We start from the raw sequence: 12780 nt of genomic DNA on the forward strand, positions 1-12780 counted from the left end.
CATTCCTCCTTAATTTCTATTCTATAGTGTATTGGGTCCATGGAAGTCTTGACTGGACATCACCATGTTTTGGAAACCAAAATGGTACTTACATATAATTTTACGATTCTGCCTATTATTTCAAGCCACAAACTGACATGTGAGTTAAAAATCAATGTTTTTGAGGGAACAAGTCCTCCCTTTGTCAGTAGAGTGCAGGAATATTATATGTGAGTGATCTTCCTGTTTCTCTTTTATGAACCTTCCCTAGTTCTACCAACTGGAACAAATAACTGTTCTAATGATCCCCATAGTACAAAGACAAAACAAAATAATAATATTATTAGGCAAGTACATAAGACTCTGACTGTATCTCACTAGACTACACAATTACTTCCAGAACAAATCCAAATGAAGCAAAAGGAAATCAGGTTATTTGCTTAAACTGGTCAAGTAGTGACATAAAACAGCAGTATTTATATGATTCATTGAGTGGATTGGACTACACCAACTTTTCTCACTGCACATGTGCAAATATAGAGCTATGCTTATTTTATGGGCCTATGTTTCTTACCTGGGAATAGCCAAGCACACTGAGTATATGAGCAATGGGAATTGTTGTTTCTGAGGTGAGATCCCCAATAAATCCAACAATATTTCTCTTCCCTGCACAGGAGTAATTGGGAATTGGATCTTTCAGTCCAGATAATATCTGTAATATGCTCCTCTGTGCCTTATATACATCTCCACAGGAATCATATATGTGGTATCCCAGCGTCAGGTTGTGTTTCAAGAATAGGGTCTTGTTAAATTCATTGATGTAGTAAAGGAAATCCAAAAGATATTTGTAATTTTGGGGACTTGGCCTAAAAAATGTATATAATTTCTACAATGTAGTTATTGTTCATGTAATATTATTGCTAATTCCTTAAAGTGTCTCCATCTCCACTCCAAAACCAAAGCATCCATTAATCTCAGAAATAGATCTATCTGTGGACCTAATTAAAACAATTCTGAGTTATGCAATGGGGTCGTCTTGCACCATCTCATGACACTTTGGCTCTTTCTTGTAACAACCAACAGGACATGGATAATGTTGGTTATATAAAGGAGGTATTTTTTCTACCAATTAAGATTCCTATATTGTAGGCTTAGTCAGAGAGATATTAAAGGACCAGTAACATCAAAAAAATTCAAAAATTCGTTAATATACATAAAAAAAAAACATCAAGGCAAATAAAACTTTAAAATTGCAAAGTCTTTATTAAGAAATAACTTACCAAAACTCCACTTCCGCTCCTCTTCAGAAAAGGCGACACGGCGACCATCCATCTTGCGGCACTGGATTGCTCCTCCCTGGCTATGGACAGCTTGTGAAGCAAGTGACAGAATGGCACTGAGAGGAGGCGAGTGGCGGCGGATCGGGCGTTTGGTGTTTCTTGTGCACCACAGCAGCAGCTTCCACTCACTCCAGGGGGCCATCACAGCAGCTGCCTGGCGGGGGCACTTGCGTGTCTTCGTGCCCTGTGGATTGTAAATCCCCCTCTCTCTCTATTCCTTGCCGCCGCAGAGTCGCTGGTAGGAAGGCTCAGCTGGCGCTGTTAGATTTGTACTGCCGCATCCCATTCTTTTGCAAACAGCAAGTCAAGTAGAAATCAGCCGGCACCAGATATCACCATTATTCTAAACCTTCGCCAAAACACGAGCCGGCTGCACAAATAAGTGGCAGTTGTTGACTTCGCTGTTCAATTCAATAACTTTTTTTGTCGGAGCACGCGTGTATTTGCCCCCCCCCCAGTAATTCCTTAAAACTGTTTGTGCCATTTCTCTGTTTTTGAATCAGCGCTGGTGCGAAATGATCCGGGCGGCACAAACCTAACAGTGCCGGCAGATTTTCACAGCAAAAGAATGGGATGCGGCATTACCAATCTAACAGCGCAGGCTGCGCCTTCCTACCAGCGACTCTGTGGTGGCAAGAAATAGAGAGGGAGGGGGATTTACAATCCACAGGGCAGGAAGACACGCAAGTGCCCCCGGCAGGTAGCTGCTGTGATGGCCCCCCGGAGTGAGTGGAAGCTGCTGCTGTGGTGCACAAGAAACACCAAACGCCCGATCCGCCGCCACTTGCCTCCTCTCAATGCCATTCTGTCACTTGCTTCACAAGCTGTCCATAGCCAGGGAGGAGCAATCCAGTGCCGCAAGATGGATGGTCGCCTTTTCTGAAGAGGAGTTTTGGTAAGTTATTTCTTAATAAAGACTTTGCAATTTTAAAGTTTTATTTGCCTTGGTGTTTTTTTTTTGATGTATACTAACACATTTTTTTAATTTTTTTTTTTGATGTTACTGGTCCTTTAAACTTTCTATCAATCTTTGAAGGAGTTTAAGGTACCTGGGCTACATAATCCTATCTGTCTGATGCTATAAGTGCAACTCCAAACAGGGATAAGGCCAGCACTGTCCACTACCCTACTTCATCTGGAGAGGAGATCCATCTTCTTCACTATATATATATATATATATATATATATATATATATATATATATATATATATATATATATATATATATATATATATATAAATACAGATGAAGCCACTTGAATTTGTGTGTTAAATGCGTCACTACTCGGGATTAACTAAAGAAACTGTGTTATCTAAAGTCATCTTAACTCATTTAATGCATTTAACCTTTTCATTATCATACCAATGCACCATTGTTCATAATAGTGAACACTTTAATAGAATGGGATGCTGTGACGCAATTTTATGTATTAAATGGTATAATTGGGATATCTGGGTTTAGTTATTCTGTGTCAAACACACAAACCAAAGTGGCTTCATCTATATATATATATATATACATCAGAAGGTGAAACCGCACCAAACGGACTTCACATTGTGTCAAAAATTAGACACAACGTTTCGGCTCTAATGCTCTAACCGTCTTCAGGAATATATTATAATATTATTTTCCTCAAACCAGCAAACAGGCATTGGAGAATAATTTGCTGAGCGCACCAGTTGCAAATGGTCTGCTATATATATATATATATATATATATATATATATATATATATTATATATATACTTTCAAAAAATGTCTGCACATTATAAAAATGGAGGAAAAACAATAAGGGCATCCATTTTCTGATCTTTGTGCCATTAAGAATAAAGCATTATAGAATTGAATTTAAGGGGCAGATTGAATTAATTTTATTAAGGTTCGAGTGAATTTTTGACGTAAAAAAAGTTCGAATTTCAAAATAATTTTTGGATACTTTGACCATCGAATAGGATACTATGACTTTGAATTTACTTCGACTTCGGGATACTGTCATGGTAACGTTTTTTTCTCTCTAAATGCATCAGTTAATAGTGCTGCTACAGCAGACTCCTGCACTGCAATCCGTTTTTCAAAAGAGCAAATTGATTTTTTTTATATTTAATTTTGAAATCTGGGTCTAGACATATTGTCAGTTTCCCAGCTGCCCCCAATCATGTTACTTGTGCTCTGATTATCTTCAGTCACGCTTTACTGCTGCTCTGCAAGTTGGACTGCAGAACAATGGGAAGGTAACCAGATAACAGCTCCCTGGTAGATATAAGAACAGCACTCAGTAGTAAAAAACAATAGCCTGTCAGAAAGCAGTGCAGCACTGGCTCTTTCTGAAAGCACAAGACCAGGCAAAATGACCTGAGATGGACACCTTCATACCAATATTACAATTTAAAAAAATACAGTTGTTGGATTAGGAATGAAATGTTGTAGAGTGAGTTATTTACAGTTAAACTGTGTAATTTAGAAACAAAAACGACACCATAAAAATCATAACAGGATCCCTTTAAGGACAGAGCAGAAAGACAGCACTACGACAGTGAGCTTTGCTTTGGGAACTGAAAAGGGAATAAAATGGAAATATTGATGTTGGAAGAGGGATCTCAGTCATCATTTACAATTAGCAACATAGTGTAGTTGGTTTATATTGGTTCAAGGTACATTGAGACACATGGTTGTTATTTATCATATCAGCATTATACAGGAGGTATCCAGGTATTAGCCACCCGTTTCTTAAAGCTAAATATATTAAAAAAAATAGCAGCTTACTAGAATAGGGATCTCTTCCAGCCAGGACAATGTACCAAATGTACTTTTGTATCAGTAAAAATAAACTGAGCTTCTCCAGACACTACTGTACTGGTACATGTTTGAGATGTCTTCAGAAAAGGGAACCAATAAAATCAGCAATTGGAAGAAGATATTGTGGCAATATATGTAGAAACAGCCATGTACAGGGCAGCACACATCCTCACCACTTATGAGCGTCTACCTGAACATTCTTCCCACAAACCAGAATTACAAAACCTGTATTCAATGTTAATAAAAAAAATAGCACTTACTTCAGACACAACATGAATTTATCATAACTGTGTGTATTTCTGAAACGAGACACCAACGCATTCACAGTTATCACTCCTCCGATCATGATATTTCCTTCTTGAATATATTCATAGTCCTCAAGTGTCTTGATAATCTCCAGATTACAAGAAGGATTCATGTCTTTATCTCCAGAATAACAATATCCAGCATACAGGACTGACATGAGATGTATCAGAATTGTGAAAACTTCAGTTAAATCCATATATCCTATAGCTTTATCCACACAGAACAATGTATCTTTGATAGAAGAGCAGAGCATCGCCACAACAGTGGTTCGTAACACAGAGACCTACAGGGGATCCAGGACTGGGCTGCATGTGTAGAACAGAGTAAGGAGACTGGCCAATCCAACCCTCATTTTATAGAGAAGAGATTGAATATTTACACACAATCTCCTGACAATACTCTGTGTATTCCAGATTTGATATGTTTACCACATAAACAGCCATACAAATAACATTCCAAATTTATTTCCTTTAGTTCTCTAAATAACTATATTATTTTCTCTAAAATATCTTCTTTTTAACTGAATCACAAAGAAGTTCTCAGATGTTGTATCTCTGGTGCAACTTCTTTGCACAGACTATTGAATAAAGACTTTACCCTAGAATAATCTAGAACAATAATTTAAACAAGGGCAAAAGACACATATTAAATCAAGCCACCTTAACTGAACTGCCCTAGCCTCTACAGAACTTGGACCAATCAGAAAAAAACTTCTCTTGAAGGCCCTCTACTCATAGGAATTTGTACATAACAAATAAAGAGCTCAAAGGGTGAGAAATATTTTCGTTTAGCAATGTGAGCATAATAATATTGGGAAATGAACTCCTGGGAGGTAGAACCACAACCTGTCACTGAATACATATAAAATGCAATAGGACATTGTGCCCAACACTGTCTGTTACAGTAACTACATACTAGGATGTCAGCTCTTTGTCTTGCGGTCACATTTATTCCTCTCCATACAATCCCTAGCAAAATCTTGCTGATTACATTTCAAAAATATTACAAGTATATGCTGCTCTCTCTGTCAGGAAACACCAAAAATACCAGTCCCCGTTTAATCATCTCCCATTGACATCCTGGTGATTGCAATCTCCTTATTGGCCAACCACTCACTCTCTTATCCTCTCTATGATTCACCCAGACTACAGCTGCCAGACTCCTCCACCTCACTAGCAAAGCTGTTTCTGCTGCACCTCTCTGTAGATCTATGTATTGCTATCAATACATTCAATTTCTAACATTTAAATTCCTCAAATGCACCTACAAAGCTCTCAATAGTGATGTTCCTCCTGACATCTCAAGCCTCATCTCCAGCTACTCTTCAAACTGACCACTTGGCTCCTCTAATGACTTTAGACTTTCCTCCTCTCTAGTACCATACCATACATTCATTACCATACAGCATCAGACAAAATTCTTTAAAGCTCACCTCTGCTGTGAAGCAAACACACTTACCTGATAACCAGACAGATATAGGATATCTCATAGCTCATTAATTTCACATTCTGCTGACTCATTATCTCTTTACTAACACTGTTAAAACAAATGTATTGGGTAATGGAGCAGTGCAGAAAGTTCTGTAGATGGAGAATGGGTTGGTAAGGAACATTGGGGCAAATTTACTAACCTCTGAAAATTTGCCAGCAATGGCTTCGCTCACATCGCAACACTTCGCCAAGGCGCGAATTGGCCTGGACAACACTAATTCACTACAATGTAAAGTTGCATCCAGGGCACGAATGATGGCGAAGTTGCGCTAGCGTTGGCTAATTTACATACAGCGGGAAGTTAAAGTTGAATGGACGTATATGTTGCAGCAAATACATTACATTATACCAGGGAACCTTAATAAATAAAATAGAGTTGTTATAATGCCCTACACATGAGCCCACTGTATAGTTTATGTTCCATATGATAGGAAATGTAGGGGGGAAGCCAGGTGCCCTAGAAAAAATGTACTATCTTTTGCAGCCTATCACCCTGAAAAATGAAAAATCGCCATCATTTTTTGGGACTTAGAAAAATGTTCAACTATTTTTTGAGGAACTCCTCCTTACGTTCAGTAAAATCCGCATCTTACTGAATTTGCATAGTTAAGTCCATTCGCCAGAAAGCAAATTCGCCAGGCATTAGGGAGCGAAGTACCACTATAGTCTATCTCCTTCCATAGCGAAGTTACACCTGTGACCATTAGTAAATCGCCCTTTAGTAAATTTGCCCCATCATGTTCTTTGTATTGTTTCTCATAGTGGAGTTGGTGCTGTTGGTAGAGAGGAGTTTTTGAACTATAAGGTGCAATACAATTATTACTAGGGATGCACCGAATACAGTATTCAATTCAGGATTAGGCCAGGATTTGGGCTTTTTCAACAGGATTCGATTCGGATTTGGCTGAATCCTTCTGCCTGGCAGAACCATTCCGAATCCTAATTTGCAAAACATTTGCACCACCTATGTAACCCGCCTTTTGTCACAGCCAATTTGACAAGAGGGAACACACACACAATATAGACACAAAGCTGCTCACAAAAGGACTTGCAGCTCAAGTCTTGGTGTAGGAAGGAAGGGTTTGGGATTTCTAAAGCACTGGGCTGATTTTTCCTTGGGGTACAACCTATACAGTCGTGACGGTTTGCACCTCAATGGAAGGGGGTCCACGGTGCTAGGGGAAAGAATGGCTAAGAGGTTGGAGGAGTGTTTAAACTAGGCAAGGGGGGGTGAGATAAAGAATTATGGGGAAGCTAGGGTAGATGGGGCAGTGGGATTAGTAAGGGGTCATGGGGGAGGAGTGAGGGGGGCATACAGCTAAGGAGGTCCCTCTGTTACAAGGAAAACAGAATAATACTAACTTAACATATAATTCACCACTAAGTAATTGTAACGGAGACTCACCCTGGTGGTCTAGTGGTGCGGCGGGGACGCCCGCTGCGCCGATCCTCTTCCCTGCTGCCGGCTCGCTCCTAGTGTGCACCGCGCGGGCACTTCTGGGTTTAGTATGCGCATGTGCGCTGGCGTGATGACGTCAGCGCACAATGGCGAGAAAATTTAAAGGTATAAAGGGACATTTTTACTATTTCTCATTGCCGGTGATAGAATTAGTTTCCTGGTGGTTCCTGAGCCTTGTGCTAGTACCTGTTTTGCCTGGATTCTGTCTTGAACTTCTGACTTTTGACTTCTCTGACCACCGTAACCTGACCCTTGCCTGAAACCGACTCTGATTCCGTCTGTCCCTCCTGATTGACTTCCTGGTTTGACTCCTGCCTGTTGTTTGATTCCGATTCTGCCTCTATCCCATCTGATTGATTACCCGGTTTTGACCCTTGCGTGCCTGACAATCCTTTCTATCTACCTGCCTCGATCCTGCCTGTCTCACAACAAATTTGCCTATTCTTGCTTGTACGATGACCTTTGGCCTTAAAGACTTTATCTACAGTCGTGCCCCTCTACAAAACCGTTTTGGTTCAATAGAAGCGTTGGTGTTGAGATGGGTAAGAAAAGACCTGCTTTTAAGGCTTTCAAGTTAGCTGGGACAGCCGAAACATTTATAAGGTACAAGGAGGTCAATAAATCATGCAAAGAAGCTATAAGGCAAGCTAAAATTGATATAGAAAAGGATATTGCAGCAAGCAGTAAAATAATCCAAAATTATTTTTTAAATATGTTAATAGTAAAAAAAATTAAGCAGGAAGGGGTGGGATCCTTACTATCAGAGGGGGGTCAGCTGGTTGATGAAAACAAAATAAAAGCGCAGATTCTGAACTGATATTTTTCATCTGTCTACACAAATGTGGAACCAATAAGTGAAGGTTTCCTTCTTAATAGTCCCAATTCTAGTAATACAACTAATGATGCATGGTTCACACATGATGAAATTCAAAAGAGACTAGAACATGTTAAGATTAACAAAGGTCCGGGGCCAGATGGTATTCATCCCAGGGTAATTAGCGAGCTTAGCTCTGTGATTGCCAAACCTCTTTACTTAATTTTTCAGGATTCATTGCGATCTGGCATAGTGCCGAGAGACTGGCGAATTGCTAATGTGGTGCCTCTATTCAAAAAAGGATCCCGTTCTCAGCCTCAAAACTATAGGCCAGTTAGTCTGACGTCAGTGGTAGGAAAGCTTTTCAAAGGGTTAATAAAGAATAAGATACTGGACTTCATAGCAAATCATAATACTATGGGGCAAATTCACTAAGCCGCGAAGCGCCGAACGCTAGCGTTAATTTGCTAGCGTTTGGCATTTTCCCTACTGCGCAAATTCACTAACGAACGCTGGCGTAGTTTCGCTAGTGTTACTTCGCAACCTTACGTCAGGCGAATTTTCGCTAGTGATGAAACTACGCAAATTCACTAACTTGCGCAGTGTACTGAACGCTACCTTTTACGCTAGACTTCCTTCACCACCTCAGACCTGGCGAAGCGCAATAGAGTAGATAGGGATTGTTTAAAAAAAAGTCCATTTTTTTTCTAAGTCCCAAAAAAACGCTGGCGTGTTTTCTACATGATGGCTTTAGTGAATTTGCCCCTATGAGTTTGTGCCAGCATGGTTTTATGTGTAATAGATCTTGTCAGACTAACTTAATTTCTTTTTATGAGAATGTAAGTAGAGACCTTGATTCTGGGATGACAGTGGATGTGATTTACTTAGACTTTGCTAAAGCATTTGATACAGTGCCACACAAAAGGTTACTGGTTAAATGAAGGAATGTTGGCCTGGAACATAGTATTTGTACCTGGATAGAGAACTGGCTAAAAGATAGACTACAAAGAGTGGTGGTAAATGGAACACTTTCTAATTGGACCAGTGTTGTTAGTGGAGTACTGCAGGGCTCTGTACTAGGTCCCTTGCTTTTCAACTTGTTTATTAATGACCTGGAGGTGGCCATTGAAAGTACTGTTTCTATTTTTGCAGATGATACTAAATTGTGCAGAACTATAGGTTCCATGCAGGATGCTGCCACTTTGCACAGTGATTTGTCTAAACTGGAAAACTGGGCAGCAAACTGGAAAATGAGGTTCAATGTTGATAAATGCAGGTTATGTACTTTGGCAAAAATAATATAAATGCAAGTTATACACTAAATGGCAGTGTGTTGGGAGTTTCCTTAAATGAGAAGGATCTTGGGGTTTTTGTAGATAACACGTTGTCTAATTCTGGGCAGTGTCATTCTGTGGCTACTAAAGCAAATAAAGTTCTTGTATAAAAAAGGGCATTAACTCAAGGGATGAAAACATAATTCTGCCTCTTTATAGGTCCCTGGTGAGGCCTCATCTGGAGTATGGGGGCAGTTTTGGACTCCAGTCCTTAAGAGGGATATAAATGAGCTGGAGAGAGTGCAGAGACTAAGTGCAACTAAACTGGTTAGAGGGAGGAAAGAGTTAAATTATGAGGGAGACTGACAAGGTTGGGGTTGTTTCTCTGGAAAAAAGGCGCTTGTGAGGGACATGATTAGACTTTACAAGTACATTAGAGGACATTATAGACAAATAGCAGGGGACCTTTTTACCCATAAAGAGAATCACGTACCAGAGGCCTCCCCTTCAGACTAGAAGAAAAGAAGTTTCATTTAAAGGAACAGAGTAGGGGGTTCATCACAGTCAGGACAGTGAGGTTGGGGAATGTACTGCCGGGTGATGTTGTGATGTCTGATTCAGTTAATGCCTTTAAGAATGGCTTGGATGATTTCTTGGACAGACATAATACAAAGGCTTTTGTGATACTAAACTCTATAGTTAGTATAGATATGGGTATATAGAATTTAATTAAAAGTAGGGAGGGGTGTGTGTATGGGGCTGGGTTTTCATTTGGAGGGGTTGTACTTGATGGACTTTGTCTTTTTTCAACCCAATTTAACTATGTAACTATGTAACTATGTAACTATAAGAAGACATGTTGTGGCCTTTCAAGTGGAGTGTACTTGGCTGTTGTTCTGTATAGCCGCATTGAAACACACAACAGTCACGTATACTGCAAACCCACTTCTCCTATAGATCTTAATGTCCTCCGTTTAGGGACAAGACAGGAAGATCATATATATCAGTGCTGTGCAACTGGCAGCCTGTGGGTCATAATTGAGCCCTGGATTCTTCCACCTCAGATTCAGACTGTAACTGCTGCATTGTTCTACCTCACACTCACATTGTAAGTCTCAATATGGCCTAAGCAATGCCCACAAAAGTCAATGTACAGCTGGACGTTCAGTAAACTTGGGTAAATGAAGTCAAGTAGAAGTGTAACTTTCACATATATTTACTACTAATACTGGTACAAATAATTAGCAGAACATCAAATTGATTCCGTGTGATTAAAATAGAAAAAATAATTTTATTGTCCAACATTCTCACATGGCAGTCAGCAGTATCAGCTATTGGGCTCTGACATAATGATATCACCAGTGCTTGAAGAAAGAAAGGGACTGCAGCGGCAAATTCCATAATTATACATGAGTAGAATCTAATTTAGAGAATGATAATCATTTGTCTCTGTGCCAACAACTGCATCATTATCAGATTGATGCAAAAAAGAAACCTAAAATTCAAATATAAAATAGATAAAGATGAACCTCTTCAAGTACATACACTAGTAATCCTCACTGAAAACCACATAGAGCAAAATTGACTATAGTGACATGTATTAAGAATGAGCCCTAAAACTTCACTCTTTATTGTCAGCCCAGTTGCATTCATAAGTACAAGAAGAATGGTCCAGAAATAGGCACAACTGGGATCTTGTAATTGACTTTCGCTTGCGGGGAAATGCGGAAATCCGCCGCAAATTTGCTCTTGGCGAATACATTCGCCCATCACTAGTCTCTTATCATGCACATTGGCTCCTTCATGCACATTTAGCTATAGATAATTCTGTGTGATTATTTCTATATAAAATATATTTCTTTGTAAAATATAACAAATTGAGCAAAAAAAAATCAAGAACATCAAAAACCTGTATATTTTTTATCTCATTCTCGTTGTAATATGTGAGACTCAATTGGCACACAGCACCTTATTTCTTTTTGCAGTGCTCACTGAATTCACAGAAACAATGATTTTTTATATCAAATAATCAGATTTATGCAAAGCTCTTTGTTGCCCCCATATACTTCCTACAAGAATCCTTAACTTCAGTATCTCTCTCTCTCTCACACAAAATCGGCCTAAAATGGTCAAGTTATCACACCAGTAAACAGCAAGCCTTCACAATATGGGAGTCAAAATATGTGGCTCAATGTTTACTATTAGATATAAAATGTTCATTATTATTGCTGTGCTAAAAATTATAGCAATGCTGTTTACTATGTTTTTTAAACATTACTACCCAAACACCACAATACAATACTAAGCTTTATACACACTTAGGGCATTATTGAATTTGCATTTGTGTAATTTTACAGTTTTTATTTCTAACATGAATTAAATCACAATTAAAAGCACATATGTTTACTTATTTATTTAAATTAATAAAAATTGTGAATGAATAAAATCAATGAATAATGAAATAAATGAATAAAAATAACTCAAAAGCCTCATTTATGTAAGAATTTTTGTGCATTTACAAGCAAAACAAATCCTGAAGAAATTGTAAAACCTCAAAATAAAATTATTGTAAAATATTTTGCTACGGATAGCTCCATTGACTTCTACATGACCGTTGCAGCTTTTATGTGGCAATGTTTTATATCAGCGTGTTTTGTGGATTTTACATTTAATAAATTACAAAAAATCCATTGTTTTAGAGTAACTATTTAAATACACAATTTTTAGCAATAAAAAGTTCAGTTTGTGGAAAAGGAAAAATATGAACGTTAATAAATTGGCCCCAAAATGTCAACCATTCACATAGCAAAATGTTGCGTATCTATTTTTGTATGAATCAATCTTTAGTCAACAACGGTATTCCCACCCAAAAATGTAACTTCTTATTAAGAGCACAAATATGCCCTTTTGACATGAGCTCAGTTGTTTTATGTAGAAAAGTTGAATAAAAATTATCTGAACTTCCAGAAATACATATATTTTCTAAAACAGGTATACCTGGTTCACAGATTGAAAGGAAAATCAGGAAAATCAGAAAAATATTGAACAGATAAATACCTGTGATTAAAGGTACACAATTTCTACAGTGGCTTCATTTATTTCTAGAAAAAAGTAGATTTTACAGTGATTTTACAGCTAAAGTGACATAAGATAAATTAAGTAAATAAGATAAATTAATTCTGAATCGTTTCTTTACAAAGCATTATACGACACAATTGAAGTTTGCATAAAAAAAGAGAAAGTGCTTTTTCATAAAACAGGGTAATTAAGAGATAACAATTTCCGTTTAGCTATGTATTCATCAATGTGTCAGAGTGATCT

Source organism: Xenopus laevis, chromosome 1L, assembly GCF_017654675.1.
Source record: "Xenopus laevis strain J_2021 chromosome 1L, Xenopus_laevis_v10.1, whole genome shotgun sequence".
In the NCBI taxonomy this organism is placed as follows: domain Eukaryota; kingdom Metazoa; phylum Chordata; class Amphibia; order Anura; family Pipidae; genus Xenopus; species Xenopus laevis.